Raw genomic sequence first — 20543 nt, forward strand, 5'->3', positions numbered from 1 at the left:
ATTATGTAAATGAATTTCATTTACATGTGGAATTCAAGAAACAAAACAAATGAACAAACAAAAAAGGAGACAAACCAAAAACCAGATTTTTAAATACAGAAGACTAACTGATATTTGCCAGAGAGGAGGTCGTGGGGTGAGCGATGGATGAAATAGAGAGGATTAAAGAAGAAAAGCTTCTTTCTCCAAAAAAGCTCCCAAAGTTTACACATATTAGGATGAATTAACTTGTAAACCAAAGGGGAAAAGATATTAACCTTTAAAACCTAAAATACTTCAAAATTAGTTATCATTATGAGTATATGAGACAAATTTCTAACTAAATGATGTTTCTGCCTTAAAAAATAAGACAGAAATAGAAAGATATGGTGAGCAAAAGCAACAGTTGCATTCTTCAGCCTAGATCCTGATTCCAATGAGCAAAGGTATCCATATAAAAGATGGGATCTAAAAAATAAATAAATAAATAAATAAATACATACATACATAAATAAATAAATAGATAAATAAATAAATAATAAAAAATAAATAAAAGATGGGATCTGAAAATGAGGGAAAGATACCATTTACTTAACAAAGAAAAACCTTGTAGAATTTTAGCAATCTATTACAACAATCGAAAGGAAATAGGAAAGGCTTCCTGGTAGTTGCATCCCCTGTGTAATTAATGGCATAAACATGGAAACATCTACTAACAACTCCCAACTTCTTGTTGCAGTTCATATCTGGTTCCCATAGAAAACCAATACCTTAGCTTTCTATGGTTAGTTACCTAAGTACATGGTTCTCCTCTGGTTGTTTTCATTACCTTTCCTTTCTCCTGAATTTTGGATGATCATCTCAAGTTTGTCTTCCACATCTTTTATATGACTTACTGGATTCTTTAATGCTTTATAGCTTTTAGTGCCACACCTGGTTCAACTCCAGCTGCCTGAAAGCTGTTGGTCTAATACAGCCACTTTTCCATTGAAGGTGCTAGGCATAGTCACTGTATTGTGATGGTGGTAGAAACTTCAGATGTCATCTATCCACAGCCCTGTCCTTGCTTTCAGGCATCAACCATTAAAATGAGGGGATTTTATTGGAGATCTGCCTAGATTTTCTTTACTTTTGCCCTAATTTCTCCTACTGTTTTCTTGGGACAGAATGTTGTGAGGTATCTATTATGAAATTCTTTCATTCACTCCTATATGGACCACATACAGCAGAAATTACTCAATACTTTCTGCTATGTGGACAGACTCCTTTCCTAATTTCATGTACTGGTATAGTCTTTTAGTTTTTGCCTACCTTATAATGCTTTAGTTTCTGTAGTTTATTGATGGAACAGATAAAAGGGAAGCATTGGATGTCTTAGTTCACTCAACCATATTCTTAGAGTACTATTGTTTCTAATTCATTTTATAAATCAAGAAAAAAATCATTTAAAACCCCGGACAATGACAAATTGAAAAGAAAATTACAGAACATTTTCAGTTATATCATATGTATATAATCCCAATATTAATAATGTGTTGTTAACACCATAACCAAGTAGGATTTATTTTAGAAAAGCAAGAATGGTTAAATGTTAGAAGTTTAGAATGTCAAAAGAGAGAAATTGTACAATCAGTTCAAATCATGCTAAAATATGGGGAGAACTGAATACTTGTCTGATAAATATTATAGTATTCTGAGACTGAAACATTTCCTAATATTGGAGTAAAAATAAAAAAAAACAAATTGGAACAGACTAAGAAGCCTAGTAATAGACTGATATGTAGTGTACATAGTTATTTACTAGGTTATAAATAAGATATTTCAAAACACTGGAAAAGAATTTCATTTGATAAATGATCTTTGGACAATTGGTTAAGTATTTAGATATTCATAAATAAAGATCTACCCCATGCTATATACTTAAATGAATTTCATTAGTTGTTAAAAAGAAAAATAAAGCAGTACAGTAAATTTTTAATAAGTAAATATTTAAATGACATCAGAGTAGGGACAGCTTTCTAAAACACAAAAATATAGAACAAAACATCAAAGAAAGTATGGACATATTTGATCAGAGAGAAAAGTAAACACATCTCTGCATTAAGAATATAAAAATTTAAAGATGAATGATAAACTAGAAAAGATAATTGCAGCAAGGAAAGAAGTAATAGGCTTAATGGGTGAGTGCTTTCAAAATAATCAGAAAAAAAATAAACAATAGAAATACAAGGACAAAAGCAGGCAACTAAAAAGAGAAGAAACACAGAATTGCCAAAACATATATAAAAAGAATTTAACTGCACTCAAAATCCAATGTTAAGCATTATTACAATCTCCAGCTTATTAAATAGAGATTCCCAGGGAGAATATTCTGGCTTTGCTCTGGTTCATATAGAGCATCTAGGTTATCCTATCTTGAGCATTTGCCTGTTGTCTGTCTCATGTTGACCACCAGAGAAGAATCTGTCCTGAGAATTTTTTAAAAACCTGAGATTTCTTAGGAAAACCAAATTCTTCAGTATCTCTGATTAAATGCAGAAGTCTATAGAATACTGAGGCCTTAAAAAAAAAAAAAAAAAAAAAAAGATAGGAAGGGACACACCGGGACAAATGACAGCCCATTTATCCTGTTTCCCTGATAATGCCTCTTTTGCTCCTTTCCCTTGGTCCTCTGATTTTAGGTTGGTGCTGGGGCAAGGGTGAAATGATGGAATTGGAAAGGCACTGGTGAATTTCTGTGTAGAGTAATTCTGAGTAAACCACTCTTCTGACTCATCCCTGGATCAGGCTCTTCTTGCCTGACTCATAGTTTATGGGGAAAGTCACAGCCAATAAAATTTCCTGAGATGCTGTCTGCCAAACAGTCGTTGCTTAGTCACAACTCTGGGGGAAGGGGTTATGGAAACAAGACCAGAGACAGCTCTGGTTGAAATCTTAAGACTGGAAAGTAGTAATCTAACCTTAAGGAGAGCACCAAAAAACTCGGTGATGCTTATTATGCAGATTGCTAATAATAAAATGGCCTGCCAAGGGAAAAATGCAGACTCTTTCAATAGCATTGAAGGAATCAACAACTGAGTAATATGCAGGTATCAGAGTGATTAAAACCATTCTTAATCATTAAAAAAGTATATACAAAATGATTTAAACATCCACAAGTTTTTTTAAACTTATGTAGGAAACAATTGCATCCTATAGAAAGTTGTGAGACAGTAACAATGTATGTAGCATTAAGAGTGAAACTACGTGAAATGTAATTTAATCACTAGACGCATAGGAGAAGTGCATAGTATTTGAGTATTTAGAAACACAGGCTTCATAATTTCTTTTCTCCTTAGTGGCGCATCTTTGGAGTATATATGGTGTGACTAATTTCCGAGGTCATTTTGACCTTTACTTCCTAGTGCATAAAGTATTATTCTTCTGTAAAGAAGTTCATAGTTTAATGGATAAGGTGTCAGGGAATAAAAAAATGAGACTAAGCAAGAATACTCTGGTTCTTGGGCTCTCTGTTATAAATAATGCTCTCATTAAAATTCTGCCTCGGAAGAAAGGCAAGTCCATTAGTCTAGGAGCTAATTTTTACTGGCTCCTTAGATGTATGCATATTAAAAATTCAGCTTTTATAATTGCCAGTCATCAACCACCTAGTCATTGCTGTTCTTGGAGTTTTTAATTATTTACTTCATTTGCATAGACACTCCAATTTATGATCAACCATTTAGTTATCAAGGGACAGTTTAGTAATTTTTCTTTTACATTTTTATTTATCCCTTTTGTATTCCTAGGAAAAGCTCTGAGTCAGACCTTGTACCACCAGTGCATCATACCAGGAAATAAAAACTACAACCACCTCAGTGAGTACTATGTGGAAACCATGGTTACTGATAGAACTTGGGCAAATTAGGGTTTTATTAGAACAAATAAAGACCTCATGGACAGTTAAAATATGCTGTTTCTGAGTTCGGCATAATGGCTTCTGTGAAAATATCTAATAGCGCACTGATGCCAATAGTACTTATTTTCTGTAATTTCCTTTTGGGAGTGGATCTTTTCAGGAAAATAATAACAAAAGTGGCATATTCAACAACTAAAACATAGTCACATCTTATTTGTCATCCCAGTTATATTCATGATCTCTTGTTTGGAATCTGTGTCATTGTTTCCATTTCCAATGATAAGATTGGAAGAGTTCAGAAATTAAGTGACCACTTTTAATGTTATAGAAGCCGTGATGGTTGTGGGAATAAATTCTGAACTCCATCCTTGTGCCATAGGACGTTGCCTGTTATACTGCATGGCCTCTATACAGATTGGATGTTCTCTCCTACCTTTCTAAAAGAGAAAAAGATATAAAGGAGACTTATGCTCTAATTTGAATTCTATTTACAAAGGTACAAATTATAGTTTTGCATCCTCTTGCCCAAGTAAACAGTGTCTTTCCAAAATCATTGAAGAATGTTTTATGCTGAATCTCTTTGTCCTACTATAGCTAATGTGTTACATTTGGTGGTAATGATGTGAAAGAATGAGACAAGAAGGGTGGGCCCAGGATAGATAAACAAACAAACAAACAAAAACAGAAACACCAAAATGGCACTTATTTAGAATTTGATAACACGAAAAGTATTTCAACAAAGTACTGGCAAGGTCCACCATCTTGAAGAGACTCATGTACTCAAATCCAAACAGATATTTTACTTCTAAATCATTATGATAGCACTATCATAACTTAAGGTTTTTTTCCAGAAAGAAATATACACACATACTTTTAGGCAAAAAATTCATTTTTCTTATCTTTGCCCAAGTTTTTAGTGTATTTTAGAAATTTACTTAATATAGTACTTATCCTGAATCACCCCTGATCTAGGGAATATGCACCTTTCATTTTTCACGTAGAGAGGTGTCACAGATATTTTGGCTGCAACCCTGCAAGAGAACTGAGCCTCCCTCAATTCTAATCAAATCTGCCTTGTAACGTTTGATGTTTGAAATAAGTCCACTATTAAAACTAACATTTCTATTGTGTGCCACCTGATGTTTAAAACAATATATATATTTTCTAAAAGAGTGGAATATTGAAAAGACTTTGTTTCCCCCCACTGCCTCCAAGAAGCAACTCAATTATTGAACAAAACCATTGCTTTGTCTATCATCTGTGTTCTGCTACTGGCTCTGGCAGCAATAAAAGTGATTGATTTGTAATCACTGGTCTTATTGCTCTCCCTCCCCCTGCACTATCTGGAGGCTTTCTTCACATAGAATGCTGAAAAGTTAATGTGAATGGAGCCAAACAGCACCACCTGGATAGTGGGAATTGATTACTGAGTCCTCCTGTGCCACAAGACTTCAGTGCCATTGTGTTGAAAGCTCCTGGTGTGCAATCTACGGAAAACCCCCAGAGAGCAGAGTAGGTGAAGGACAACAGTGTAACAAAGGATGACAGTTCTGAAAATTACAAAATCACTCCTTCCCAATGCAGACAAACTTAGTACCTGAAAATAATTTTTCCCTGAAAACTTGACATCAAAGAATAATTTTGATTTATTTTCCTTTCTGCTTTTCTATTTCTCATTTTCAATAAGACATCCATCTAAATTCACCCAGTTATCAATACGGGTTTTATCATGTTTCACTTCTATAATATAGAGATTATGCTTTCTCCCTTGTGCTAGCCTTATTCTGCATATTTTTTTTAAGTATTTTATGGCAGTTTTTGAGTTTATTTGATACTTCAGTAAATAGCATATATTTATTGTGGTGTATTTTTTTTTTCCTGTAAATATTGCCCTATTCTAGGCACTGAAGGGGAAAAAAAAATACTTAACCCATTGTATGTGTTCGGAAAGAATTCAAGCTCAATAAAGAAACACATGATGAGAATGGACATGAAAATAGAGATGGAGAATGGATAGGCAGTAAATAGAGGCATGAATAAATTATAAGTTGGGAGTGAAATGGGGGAGACAAGGAAAAGCATCATGAAAGAGGTGGCATTTTTTTCTAAGCCGTGATGCTTGAGGATTTTGAATGAGAAAGAGAGGGTCAGGATATATCAGAAACAGGAGTTAGTGTAAGATGGTGCTTGGCAATTTGGGGCGGTCATAAAGTGCTCTTTATGATTGTAATTCAGGTGTATTAGAGGGTTGTGTGAAGGTGAGCCAGGAAAGGTGGCTGGGGCAAGATTCTGGGATCTTTTAATTTCACGAGGAAGTTTTATAGATGACATGGAATTAACAAGATTTAAGAACAGATCCACTTTCAAGGAAGATAAATCTGTTGACCATAGGAAGGGAAGATAAGTAAAGGGGACTTCCAAAATGAGGATGCTATTTTGAAGGTTATTTCATTAGTTCTAGCCACAAATGATGATTTGCACTAGTAATATGAGTAAACTTGAGAATCATGATATACATGGAAACCAACATTTTATTTTATTTTATTTTATTTTATTTTATTTTTTATTTTTATTTTTTTTTTAAGATTTTATTTATTTATGATAGACATGGAGAGAGACACAGGCAGAGAGAGAAGCAGGCTCCATGCACCGGGAGCCCGACGTGGGATTCGATCCCGGGTCTCCAGGATCGCGCCCTGGGCCAAAGGCAGGCGACAAACCACTGCGCCACCCAGGGATCCCCCAACATGACATTTTAAAAGTGGTTGACAAAGTTTGGAGGGAGGAGTGGGTCATATGGAAAAATTATCAGTTTTCTCAACGAGGCCAAAGTGATATTTCAAAGGCTAAGACAAAGTCTCCTGATTTAATTGAGAAGAATGAGTGATGCATTATACCTGGGTTTCAGAGAGCACTTCATATTTTAACAAGGCCTTTTAACTATTTTGAAATGTATAATATTAACAAAGAAAATATTTTTCTAATGATTATACAAATTCATGTGATCTCTCATTTAAAAAAAAATCAGTAGAGCTGTATTATTATCTACTTAAAGTATTCAAAAATACGTCTCTACACAGTGACACCTCAGATAGGCATATTGTGGAATATCCTGGCACTTTCCAGCTTTCTCTTTATCCGTTGTTTCTACGTGACCCCAGTCAAGTGAATTTTAATTAGCTTTATTGTCTATTCCATTCTCAAACGCTAACAATTCTCCATGCCCCTTGCTTCTGCCCTTTCTTCTAAGGTTTTTTTTTTTTTTCTTCACTGTAAAGGTTTAAGTATTACAAAAGACAAAAACTTTCCTGATTTCATTAATTTAAAATTATTTCTTGTGTACCAGCTATGTTCCAGTTGTTAATCTAAGTTTTGTGATATAAGATTACACATGGCACTTTATATAACTGACTTAAAATAGATTCTAGATCAAAATGTCTTTGTAATCTTAGGATTATTTTTAAGGATAATCAAAAGTCACTGGTTTAACCATGATAAATATGTTAGTGACATAGTGCTTAGGAACATGATTTTGGAGTGAAACAAATATGATTATTTAAATGCTGATTCTAATCTTACTAGCTGTGTGGACATGGGCAAGTTACATTAACTCTTTAAATTTCAACCTTATCATCTGTAAAAATAACGATAATGTTGGTACCACAAACTTACAGAATCACTTGAGATAAATATTTAAAGTTCTTAGCATAGTGGCACTTCTAGGTACATTGAGTATACTATTAAATTTTCATTTTTCAAAGGAAAAAATGAGTTAAAATGTGCACCTTCTAGAGTAACACAATAAAAAGTGCATTAAATAGTCCTTCTTTTCTTTAGGGCATATTTTCTTTTTAATTCAAGCCATAGTTATTACTTGTGTAAAACACAAATCAGTTGTATTACTGCACAGAGTATTTAAACATCTTCAGTGAATTTACAGAATTCTGTTTAATAGCAGATACAAGCTAGAAAATTGCCAGGGGGCCCATTAAAACTAATTCAAATCACTATATCAAATGGACAGCTGAAATTTTTTTCATTTGTTTATATCTGGTTTCTGTAATTCAGTTAGTGGGTCAGCTTACAATTTAATTGGAAAGACTGTGAAGTGAGGGACAGTTTATCAAATAACTTTCAGGAATTAAAATGGTAAAATCCAGATGGCCCTAGATATACAATCAAGAAGATGGCAGAATGATACATATATGATGCCTAGGTCTCAGTATTTCTGGGGAAATGCCTAGGGTTAGGCAATGATGACCTCTAAGAAATTTTTAGCACCCTAAATGAGTTAATTTTCAGAGCAAGGTAATAAGTGCTCATAATATATAGCTATTGCCAGTCTTTAACCTTATACTAATGCTGTATGATATCTTATACAGAGCTACACTTACATCTACAGACATATTTTGAATCATCAAAGGATATATGTTTATATAATTTTTCAGCATGTTGGTTTATTCTTTTACCAATATATCTTGAATATTTCTCTTAAATACAATATACATGACTCTCCATCATAAAATGACTACATAGTATTATACTGCATTTATTATTTTCATTCACTTAATAATTAATTATTGAGCAGCTACTAAATATTAAGCATTATTTGAGAAGCTGGGGATACATAAATGAACAAGGCAGTTCAAAATTCCTCCACTCATGGGAGAGATTCTAGTGGGGAGAGATAATACAGATGATAAATAAGTAATTGATATCTTATTAAACGGTGACAAATGAGGGACACCTGGGTGGCTCAGTGGTTGGGCATCTGCCTTCGGATCGGGGCTTGGTCCTGGAGTTCCAGGATCAAGTCCCACGTTGGGCTCCCTGCATGGGGCCTGCTTCTCCCTCTGTCTGTGCCTCTGTCTCTCTTTGTCTTTCTGTGTCTTTCATGATAAATAAATAAAATCTTAAAAAAAGAAAAAGGTGACAGATGATATTTTAAAACTAGAGTAGGCAAGATAAATAGGAAATGCAAGAGTGAGTGAGATAGTTGGTATCTTAAATAGAGTGGTCTGGCATGGTCTCATTGAGATGGTTACATTTGCAAAAGTACTAGAAAGAACAAACCATGTACATATTTTTGGGAGGTGGTTTCAGGAAACAAACAAACAAACAAACAAACAAAAGATACAAAGGCTATGAGGCAATGTATGACTGCCATGTTGTAGAAATATAAAAGAAACCAGGGGGATCCCTGGGTGGCTCAGCGGCTTAGCACCGCCTTTGGCCCAAGGCATGGTCTTGGAGTCCTGGGATCGAGTCCAGCGTAGGGCTCCCGGCATGGAGCCTGCTTCTCCCTCCTCCTGTCTCTACCTCTCTCTCTCTCTCTCTGTGTCTATCATGAATAAATAAATACATCTTAAAAAAAAAAAAAAAGGAAACCAGTGTGGCTAGAGAGGAACCAGCTAGAACTGTGCTGTCCAGTATGGTACCCACTAATCACATGTGGCTACTGAGCTAATGCAATTTGATACGTACTGTAAATTATCAAAAATATCTCATCAAATATATTTATATTGATTATGTGTCAAAATGATATTATATGTGATATGCTGGGTTAAATACAATATGCTGTCAAATTAATTTCACCTGCTTTTGCCTTTTTTAATGTGCTACTAACAACTTTACAATTGTATATGTGACTCACATTACATCGCTACTGGACAGTGCTGAGCTAGAGGAATGGTAAGAGGTGTACTCAGAGGTAAGAGGGGTACAAAGGGCAGATCACACAGGTCATTGGTCAGATACTGGCTACCATTTTATAAAATGAAGAGCCTTTGGGGAGGTTGAACATACGAGTGACTGATTAGACTTGGGTTTTGCAGGAATCGCTCTGGTGGCAGTGTCCAGAAAAAACTTTAAGGATATAGGAAGTGAAATATGAACAGTTAGGAGATTATTACAATAGGAGAGGTGGTACCAACAATATTTTGTAATGAACTGGATGTAGAATCAGAGGAAGAGAGGAGTTAAATAAATAAAATTTAAAAAAAAAAAAAAAACAAGCTTCAAGGTTTTTGGTCTGACCATTTGGAAGGATTGTATTACCATCAGTTGATGTGGGCAATATGGTGGGAAATGCAGGTCTGAGCAAGTGGTAGTAAAGATCAGGAGGTTGGTTTGGGGTCTTAAGTTTAATACGCCTACTAACCATTAAAATGGAAATGTTGAGAAAGCTTTTGGATACATCAGTGTAGAAATCAGAGAAAAAGTATATATGTCAATCTTTCTTTTGAATTCTACATCGTGTATGTGTGGGTGTGTGTAAATTTGGCATCGTCAACATACAGGTCTTGGTATCAAAAGATACAGACTTGATGAAATCAAAAAAGTAGTGAGTGTAAAAAAGAAAAGGTCTAAGACTGAGCTTTGCAGGACTCTATGGTTAAGAACCCAACAAATAAGACAGAATAAAAGGCTGAGTGTATGGGTGTACATTTTAATAAGTGGCTGGATGTAATGGGTGAAGATTGTTAAAGTTTTTATTTGGCTGCTTTGATTTTCTTGGTGAAATAAAAGCAGAGACATCAGATGAAAGTGAGGTAAAAGAGAAGAATGTTGGAGATTTTTTTGAGGAGAGGTGGGAGAGTGAATAGTTGCTGGGCTTCATTAAGGACACACTGAGATTTAAAGTAAGATCAGGGCAGCCTGGGTGGCTCAGCAGTTTAGTGCCGCCTTCAGCCCAGGGCCTGATCCTGGAGACCCATGTCCAGCTCCCTACGTGGAGCCTGTTTCTCCCTCTGCCTGTGTCTCTGCCTCTCTCTCTCTCTCTCTGTCTCTGTCTCTCATGAATAAATAAATAAAATCTTAAAAAAAAAAAAAGATCATTCAGCATGATTAGGTGTATTTTATTCTCCCCTGACAGGTTTATTTGCATAGGAAAAGGCAAAGTTTGTAGAATTTGGATGTAATTTAAGTAAGCTGAATAGAAGAACAGAGGGGTTATCAGGCAAGTTACAGTAAAAGTGATGGTTCAGTGAATTTTAGGTCCTGGATCAGTGAAAGGAGTATTGTCAAGAAATCCTGCAGAATCAAAGTGGGACACATGAAAATGATTCTGTAAAGAGGGTGTTGTTGGTGGTGGTGAAGTCTAATATTCTAGACTGTATTCATGAGGTGACTGGGGTAGGGTGTAGGATAAATCACTGGTGGGAAGAGGTCCAGAAGCTGAGAGGTCATGGTGTTGGATGGATTATCCATTTATCTATCTATTATCTATCTATCTATCTATCTATCTATCTATCTATCATCTATCTATCATCTATCATCTATCTATCATCTGTCTATCTATGTAAATCACAGTTCTATACACGTTGAATTACAGAAAGTGACTTTAGGCCAGAAGCTAGTTTATTCAGAAACTAAGGAAATTTCAGCGTGAGGTGATGGTGGACGGTACATTTTATAGATGAGGCAGCAAAGAATAAGGAAACCTACCACACCTCCAGCCTCAGTGAAGAAAGACTAAAAGTCAGCCACCAACTGAGAGGGAATTGGTGGCTTAAGGGTATATCTGTGTTTGCTAAAAGTAAGAAGATAAAAGGGGCCTTCAAAAAATGAAGATATGGGGCACCTGGGTGGCTGTCAGTTAAGGATCTGCCTTGGGATCAGGTACCATGATCCCAGGGTCCTGGGATGGGGTCCTACATGGGGCCCCCTGCTTGGTGGATCCTGCTTCTCCCTTTCACTTTGCCTCTCCTCCCCACTTATGTGTTCTCTCTCTTACATAAATAAAATAAAATTTAAAGAGGTATAATAGATTTTTGCCTATGCTGAACAGTAAATTCCAGAAGTTACAGTAGATGGATTTTTAGGAATTTTACAAATGTGAGAGAAGACAGCTACATGGATACACCATCCTCAGTCATGCATTCTCCCACTAAAGAACAACTAGAATGTTTCCAATTTTTTACTTTTACCAACAATGTTAAGGTCAAGGCCCTTGGCAAATAGAACGGCTGGGTATAAAATGTGCTCCAATAAATTTTAATAGTATTGCCAAATAGTGTATCAATTTATACTGCAAACAATGATGAATATGAAAGCCAGGTTCCTAAGCCATTTGGAATAGGTAAAGAATAATATCGAACTTTTAAATCTTTGCTCATGACAATCAAAAAAGCTCCTCCTTGGGATCCCTGGGTGGCACAGTGGTTTAGCGCCTGCCTTTGGCCCAGGGCGCGATCCTGGAGACCCGGGATCGAATCCCACGTCGGGCTCCCGGTGCATGGAGCCTGCTTTTCCCTCTGCCTGTGTCTCTGCCTCTCTCTCTCTCTCTCTCTGTGACTCTCATAAATAAATAAAATTAAAAAAAAAAAAAGCTCCTCCTTGATTTTTTTTATTATATTTTGTGCAGCTGATGTTGGTCATATTTTCACATTTTTTTTATTCTGGGTATTCCTACTGATGTCTTTTGCCTTTTATCTAACAGGTTCATTAGATACAACTGACATAAAATAATCTAGACGTGATTAAAGAGAAAAAAATTGCAAAATTTTGACAGTGAATAGTGCTATGAAACTATCACTATATCCAAGATGATGAATGTATCCATAACCTGCAGGGTTCTACACACCCTCTTTCTTGTCCCTCCTCACTCCGACATCATTCAGGAAACCAGTAATCTGTTTTCTGTCTGGTGTTTTATAAAAATAGAAGGTACTCTTTAGGTCTTGCTTCTTTTATTCAAAAAAATTATTTTGAGATTCATCATGTTACGTATTGATAATTCATTTTGTATATCAAAAAATTTGTTGCTGAATAATATTGTGTTATATGGATATACTACAATTTATCTGTTCATTTTTTGATGAATATTTGTGCTGTTTATAGTTTGGGGCTATTACAAAAAGGCTGTTATGTATAGTGTTTGTATAAATATAAATATTTCTTTCACTTGAATAAAACTTCAGAATAGAATAGCTGGATAATATGGTAGGGTAAATGTTTACCTTAAGAAGTTGCCAAATTATTTTCCAAAGAGATTTTTCTATCACTGATTTCGAATTCAATGACAGTGTAGGCAGAGAATATACTTTGTATGAATAAAATCCATTTAAAGTTTTTGAGACTTGTTTTAGGGCCTATAATATGGTCTCTTTTGTAAATAATTGATTTGCAATTGAAAAGAATGTATATTCTGCTGTTTGTAGGTAGAATGTTCTACAAATGTTCAGTCATTTTGGTGGATAAAACTGCTAACACAAAACACAACAGGTATTGGTGAGGATGCGGAGAAAGGGGAACTCTCTTGCACTATTGGTGGCAATGCAAACTGGTGAAGCCATTGGAAAATAGTATAATATTCTTCAAAAAATTAAACACAGAGGTACCCTACAATCTAGCAATTGCACTATTTACCCAGAGGATACAAAAATAGATTCAAAGCGATACATGCAGCCTGATGTTTATAGCAGCATTATGCATTATTTACAATAGCCAAATTATGGAAACAGCCCATATGTCCATTGATTGATAAATGGATAAAGAAGATGTAGTATATATGTACATACACACACACACAGAATATTATTCAGCCATGATAAGAATGAAATCTTGCCCTTTGCAATGACATGGATGGAGCGAGAGAGTATTTCGCTAAATGATAAATCAGAGAAAGATAAATGCTATATTATTTCACTCACATATGGAACTTAAGAAACAAAACAAATGAGAAAAGAAAAAAAATAAAAAGAGAGAGACAAACCAACCAAGAAACAGACTCAACTACAGAGAACAAACTGCTGGTTACCAGAGGGGAGGTGGGTGGGGGATGGGTGAAATGAGTGATGGAGATTAAGGAGTGCACTTATGATGAGCACCGGGTGTTGTATGGAAGTGTTGAATCACCATATTGTACATGTGAAACTGATACTACACTGTATGTTAACTGGAATTTAAATAACAACGTAAAAAAAAATTTGCTCTCAAGTCACAAGAAAAAAAAGAGTTCCAATTACACATATAGTAAATCACTCAAAGTTGTCCCAGAGCTCAGTGAGATGCTTCATAATCTTTAAAATTCTTTTCATTGTACATTTTATTTGGAGAGTTCTTATTGCTATATCTTTTTTCTTCTATAATTCCTATTTTGCCATTAATCTCATCCAGTGTATATTTTATATTGGGCACTATAATTTTCATCTATAGAATTTTTATGTCTTTTTTTATAATTTATGTCCCTCTGTATGATATTGAATATATGGAACACAGTTAACTGTTTTAATCAGATCAAATGTTTTTAGGATGTAATTCTAACATCTGTGACAATTCTGATTGATTTCAGTTGATTGTGCCTCCACCTAAATTTTAGGTAAGGTTTCCCTGCCTCTTTTTAATGCCTGGTAATTCTTAATTGAATTTAAAAAAAATGAGAACTTTACCTTTTGGAGTGCTGGATTTTTCCTATTCCCATTAATACATGTGTGCATTTTTTCTGGGATGCAGTGAAATTACTTGTAAATAGTTTCACCCTTTTGGGCCTTGCTTTCATAATTTGTTAGACGGGTCCAGAGAAGTCCTCAGTCTAGAGCTGCTCATTCCCTACTGCTGAAGCAATTCCTGAGAGCTGTAAAATACTAAGTGTGCTGGTTAACTTTATGTGTCTACTTGGCTAGGCCATGGTTCCCAATTTTTGGTCGAAGATCAGAGTAGATGTCTCTGTGAAAGATGTGTTCAACATTTAAATCAGCAACACTGATTTAAAAAGATTACTTTCTTTAATGTTGGTAGGACTAATCTGCTCAGTTGAAGGCCTAAAGAGAAAAAGACTAAAAAGTTTTCTAAGAAGGAGGAAATTCTGCCTTCAGATGGCTTTTAAACTCAAGCTACATCATCTCTTCTTGGGTCTCCAGCTTCTCCAGAGATTTTGCATTTGCTAATTCATCCCCCACCGCCTTGACCCCAATCTCTCTGTATATGTTCTATTGGTTCCAATTCTCTGGAGAACTCTTCCTAATACTGAGTAATATACTAAGACCTCCCTGATATTCAACCGAATGCTCCACAAATTGTGTTTTTCCAATCCTACTGGAATATCCAGAATTTCCAGTACCATATAAACTTTAGAAACTGCTTCCTCTAACCCTTTTCATGATTCTTTCCCCAGATTCAGGTACTTTCCTCAAACACATGCACTGATCACTGTTCAGCTAAATGCTCCTGGGGCAACCTCTGAAGATCTTTAGAGTTCTCTGTGTAGCACTCCTCTCTCCAGTACTCTGTCCTGAAAGCTCTAGCCACCTTGTTTTCCCTGAACTTTCAACTTCTCAAGTCCGGGAGTCTGCCATGGACCATTGCCTAAAAACTCTCTGGAGGAAGTAAGCTGAGGCACTCCTCATGGGGTTCCCATCATTTGTTTCCTGTCACTCAGGGATCACAGTTCTTTAGTGACTGATACCAAATGTCTTGAAAACCAATACATCTGCCATGTATTCCTTCACCTATATCACATTTTAATTGTCATAGTTAAACAGTATATCTTATTTTGGGAAAGAATTTTCTGGCTTTCTCACATGTAGCATATCAGATAATGAGATTTTATTTTGTATTCTATCACTCTCTCTGCCCATCCCTGCCCCCCAAAAAAGAAATCCTGTTGGAATTTTGAACACTTGATCTCATTTCATTAAAAAAAAAACAAAAAAACAAAACAAAACAAAAAAAAACAAAAAACCCACACACAACAAAACATTTTGGGAAATTTGACCTCTTTACAACGCTAAATAATTCCAACCTAAGACAAAGAAAACCTTCACATTTACAAGTCTTTATCACAATAACATTTTATAGTTTTATTATTATAAGTATTACACATTGCTTACTAATTTTATTCCAAAGGTTTTATGATTTTTATTGTTACTATAAATAGTCCTTTTTCTTTCTTTTCTTTCTTTTTTTTTTTTGTTTTGTTTTGTTTGATATTTGGCATTTATTAACTCATCATTTTGTGGAATTCTCTTATTTTCAAAAATTATTTCTGTTTATTCTTTTGGGTTTTGGTGGTTTACAGTCATATTTTCCACAATTAATTATATTTTTGCCTCTTTCTTCTCAAATTAAAAAAAAACATGAATTTAAGCACTATTTTCTGGTTCCTTAGTCTTCCTAACTCTCTAGAGTAATTGAGAAGCTAAGGTATGCAAGTGCACACACATTTCTACTGTATTTTGTGCAAATAAGGATATTTGGTTAACTTGGCATGCAGACAGAATGTAGGATATTTTCCATTTTGTATGTAAGGATTTATTGTCATGTTCTTTCAGTTATTAAAAGACAAATTACACAAATACTGTAGAGGAGGTGTTAAGAGTCAAAGCTTCCTGTCTTTACTTGCCACTCTGCTCCATTTAATAGATGAAAATTACTAGACATAAGTATAGTAATTATCTAAACACCAACCAGGGATCATATCATTGAACTGATTATTTTAAATTACTGTTGACAGAATCCACTCCAACTAAACAAAACAATAGTGCTTCATTTCATACTGAAAATTTTCAATTTATTGATTTTTCCCTAACAGAATATGTCTTCCATAAATTATTACATAGAAGTTTTTTCTGTGATTTCTCATTCAAACTTTTTAGAATTTTATGTCAGGTAGACCAAGAAACATGTTCTAAAATAAGGATGTATGGTTAGGAGGCATTTATTAAGTTGCTTCATTAGTAAGCAAAAGATTAAAAAAAAAAATGAAGACAATATCGTTCTTTTGCTGGCAGCTACTACTGGCACTCAGCCACCCATATCCTAATTTTGTAGTTTTTATGCCTCTGTGCTAGGCAGATGTTTATCTAAATCATTTAAATCTCTGTCTTCTACATTTTAGACACATTTAGTATTAAGAGATGCTCTCTGTGTAACAGCATAGATTAAAAGTTAATTAAGAAGAAGTTAAAAAAGGAGAAAAGTAATTACTTTTCCATAGGCATTTGTTTCACTTTTGGCAGGTTGGAATTGAGGAAGTGGAATAAAATCTTGAAAATCAGAAATATTTTAAGAAATCATTATTGTTTGCTTTTTTATATACTGATAAGTGCCAAGTTAATTAAGAAAAGTAATCCAGTTAGTAATAATGCAGGATGGGCTAATGGAAAAAGTAACTCTACTCATGCAATAGTATTATTTTGAAGGATTGATGTTTTTAAAGTACTAAATGCAAATTATCCATCAAAAATGGAAATCACCTATATGTAACTGAAAATTCACACCTGGATGGCTCAGCAGACTTCTGTTTCAATACTTGTATTGTTGTGATCATCGCATGAGCAAACTTGAGTCAGCCTGGACCCTGTCTCCCAGTCATCCATGTGCAATTATGCATTCAGCATTGGGGTGTGTGGTTGGTCCCCTAAGTCAGTTTTCTAGGAATGAATTATCTGAAAACGAGCTGGTTGTCCCCAGGGACAAGGTTTCTCAGAATGGGAAATCAAACGGTTGAGCTTCTGCCTTCGGCCCAGGGCATGATCTTGGGGTCCCGGAATTGAGTCCCACATGGGGCTCCCTGCAAGGAACCTGTTTCTCCCTCTGCCTGTGTCTCTGCCTATCCCTCTGTGTCTCTCATGAATAAATAAATACGTATATATATTTTTAAAAAGGAAATTCCATAGGAATTCAAACATAGTATGATACAAGAAGAGTAATTTGGGGGAGTTTTTCCTGGAGCTTTAAAAATACATAAACTCTAGTGAAAAAATAAATGTAATGAAGAGATTTTACATACCTAAGTTTATGGTACTGTGATTTAATGGGGAAAAATCCTGCTAAATGGTTGCAGAATTTAGGTTTTCCATACATGCTCTGTCACTCTCCTGCTGTGAACATCTCTAACCTTTAAAAATCCCTAGAGTTATTTCATACAGTGGTATTGTTAGGGCAAAGGAATTAGTGAATGCATATTATGGATCTCAGAAAAATCTCTAGATTAGGACAAATTATTTTCAGCCTTCCCCAGTAGAGCACTGGTAATTGCCATATATTTATATTAAATTCTTCATGATAATAAACACTGTAATTATAACTGCAGAATTACTGCCATTAAAAACCATTTTAATCACCTTAAATTTGCAACAACAAAAAAAAATCTCTTTGGACTGAAATAATATATGTATCTGCATAGGCAAAGAGGAACACGAATATATCTGATTTAGAGACATAGATTCTTTGTGAGGAGTCCAAGGCCACTGCTCATCAAAGCAAGCCATGTTCAGCAAAAAGTGGACAGAAATAGTAAGCTGGATGTTCTCATTTTCATAGGTTTAGTTAGTAATTAATTAATCAGTAGTAGGGTCCATTAGACCTCAAAAATGTTACAGTTTGCAAGGGAAATGTTAGTCTCATGTTTTCTCTTTTATGTTCTTATATGCTCTATGAAACTCTTGAAAAGCTTCATATAGGAGCAATTATATAAATAAATCTTTGAACCAAGAATTTCCTAAGGATTTTCTAATTATCAGTTTGTATTTAGCAATAAAGAGATAAAGGGTTTTAGAAAAAGAAAAAAAAAAGAGAAGTTATTTCATTGTTTCATTATTAACCTTTTGGAATTCCACTTAACACCTCAATCAAAACCAAAACATTTATTTCTATCACTAGTGACATGCATTAATGTCACTTGAAGTTTGAAAAAGATTTGTAAGCTTCACGTAGGTGAACAGGGTGAGATGATGGAAAGAACAAAAGCTTTGGCATCAGTGGACTGGATTCACATCCCTATTTGCCATTTCCTGACTATATGAGTCTGGTCATGTGACTTATTTGGACTTCTGTTTCAATACTTGTATTGTTGTGATCATTGTATAATCAAATCTGAGTCAGCCTGTACCCTGTCTCCCGGCCATCTGTGTGCAATATTGCATTCAGCATTGGGGTGTGTGGTTGGTGCCCTAAGTCAGTTTTCTAGGAATGAATTATCTGAAAACGAGCTGGTTGTCCCCAGGGATAAGGTTTCTCAGAATGGGAAATCAGACGCAGTGTGACTACAGAGAGATCATACTTCTAGAAGGCCAACCCACTCTTGCTTCTGAAGGTCTGACAAGCAGTAAGTACTAAAATACATTCACACTCATTCACATCCACAGCACATCTTTGCTTTCAAGCAGCATCAATAAAAGACATTTTTGGTCAGTTCTTAATTATAACTAAAGAATAACAGTATAAAGCCCTGACAATTGTTTTGTTGGTATTGTTTTTTTTTTCTTTTTTTGTAATTCAAGCGCCTGACTTGAGCTTTGATTGCTGAGGAATCCATTTCAAAGAGGCATTCACTATAAAGACAAATGAACACATTGCCACACAGCTAGATAAAAAAAGGAGGCCACCTCCCCATACTGAGGTTCCTTTGTTTTAGAGATGCTGGTTGATTTCCATAACTGACCCTTTGAATCACTTCCCTTTTCTTTCTTTGCTTTAAATTCCTACTTTTATGTTTTAAATTTACCAATAAAGAGTGAGCTGGAACAGCCTGGATGCTACCCTTGACTCCGATAAAAACAGAATGGCTAGCCAGCCTGTTAGTGCTCTTTCTCTTTCTCTACCTGCCATCTTGTTATGTGGCCTCACATATGCTGTGTAATTTCCAGCTCTTGTAAGTAGTAAATTTTTATTTTTTCAAAGTTTTCTGATGGTTGTTGCTGAAAGGCATCTTGCAATAAAAATAAGGACCACACAGCTGGTCCAACCGCAGCATTGGTTATTGATAGGCTGAGACTGGCACAGAACAAATATCTAGTTTTCATTTTCCTTTGTTATGGTCTGGTTAAGAAGAGTTAATATGAATTGCAAATTCCTCCTGGTATAAATTAAAACTAAATTTAATTTTAGCTCAAATGGAACTAAATTTGAATCCCCGATTCCACTGGAATAGCTATCTTCCATATTTTATGCAGTGTCCCTACCCATGCTAAAATTATATCTCCCTTTAGTTTTTCTCCTTCAGGTAAAATAATATTGTTTTCTTTAATTTTTCTTCAGGAGCTCTGGTTTTCATGTCTTGAATCATTTTTCCATTCATTGGAATTCTGGAACACTAGGGTTGTGGTCTCAAACAGGAAAAGGCATTAAAGCCTATGCAATGTTGACTGTGGGCAAAAGATTTTCTCGTCATTGTCACAAAAGTGGCTTTCAGTTTTTGCCTACTTTTGCCTTTCTTCAGTACACCTCCACTTATTGCTAGAGTATGAAAGAAATTATATAGAAAATCAACTAAGTTATAAAGTTTTCCCTTCTTGCTACATTTTTAGTTCATCTTGTTTTAAGTGCAACTCTGCCATACAGAGCAAGCAGTGGGGACGTATGAGGGAAAAAAATCAGTTTTGCTTGGAGACTGAATATCAACAGACACAGGTGGAACCAAATTAGAATTAAAATTGACACAAGAGGGGCACCTGGGTGGCTCAGTGGTTGAGCATCTACCTCCGGCTCAGGATGTGATCCTTGAGTCCCAGGATCAAGTCCCATATCGGGCTCCCTGCATGGAGCCTGCTTCTTCTGTGAAGAGCCTGTGTCTCTGCCTCTCTCTATCTCACTGTGTCTCTCATAAATAAATAAAATCTTTAAAAATAAATAAATAAATAAATAAATAAATAAATAAATAAATAAATAAATAAATAAAATTGACAGAAAGGATTTTTTAGTTTACTATTAAAAAAATAACCTC

At 35.1% G+C, this 20543-nt stretch overlaps 1 protein-coding gene and 1 long non-coding RNA gene across 14 annotated transcripts in view; one reads left to right on the forward strand and one right to left on the reverse strand.

Moving 5' to 3' along the window:
- Positions 1-20543, reverse strand: part of SPAG16 (sperm associated antigen 16) — a 911935-nt gene that overhangs the window by 303523 nt on the left and 587869 nt on the right. The gene's annotated exons all lie outside the window — the stretch shown is intronic.
- The window catches only part of LOC144305922 (uncharacterized), a 188600-nt gene that overhangs the window by 140885 nt on the left and 27172 nt on the right, over positions 1-20543 (forward strand). For 2 of the 3 annotated variants that reach the window (XR_013372951.1, XR_013372949.1), the window contains exon 3: positions 3768-3836. The exons of the other annotated variant lie outside the window; for it this stretch is intronic. This is a non-coding gene — a long non-coding RNA (uncharacterized LOC144305922). The remainder of the gene's footprint in view (positions 1-3767; positions 3837-20543) is intronic. 3 annotated transcript variants of the gene reach the window in all.

The sequence above is a fragment of the Canis aureus genome, chromosome 36 (assembly GCF_053574225.1).
Source record: "Canis aureus isolate CA01 chromosome 36, VMU_Caureus_v.1.0, whole genome shotgun sequence".
In the NCBI taxonomy this organism is placed as follows: Eukaryota; Metazoa; Chordata; class Mammalia; order Carnivora; family Canidae; genus Canis; species Canis aureus.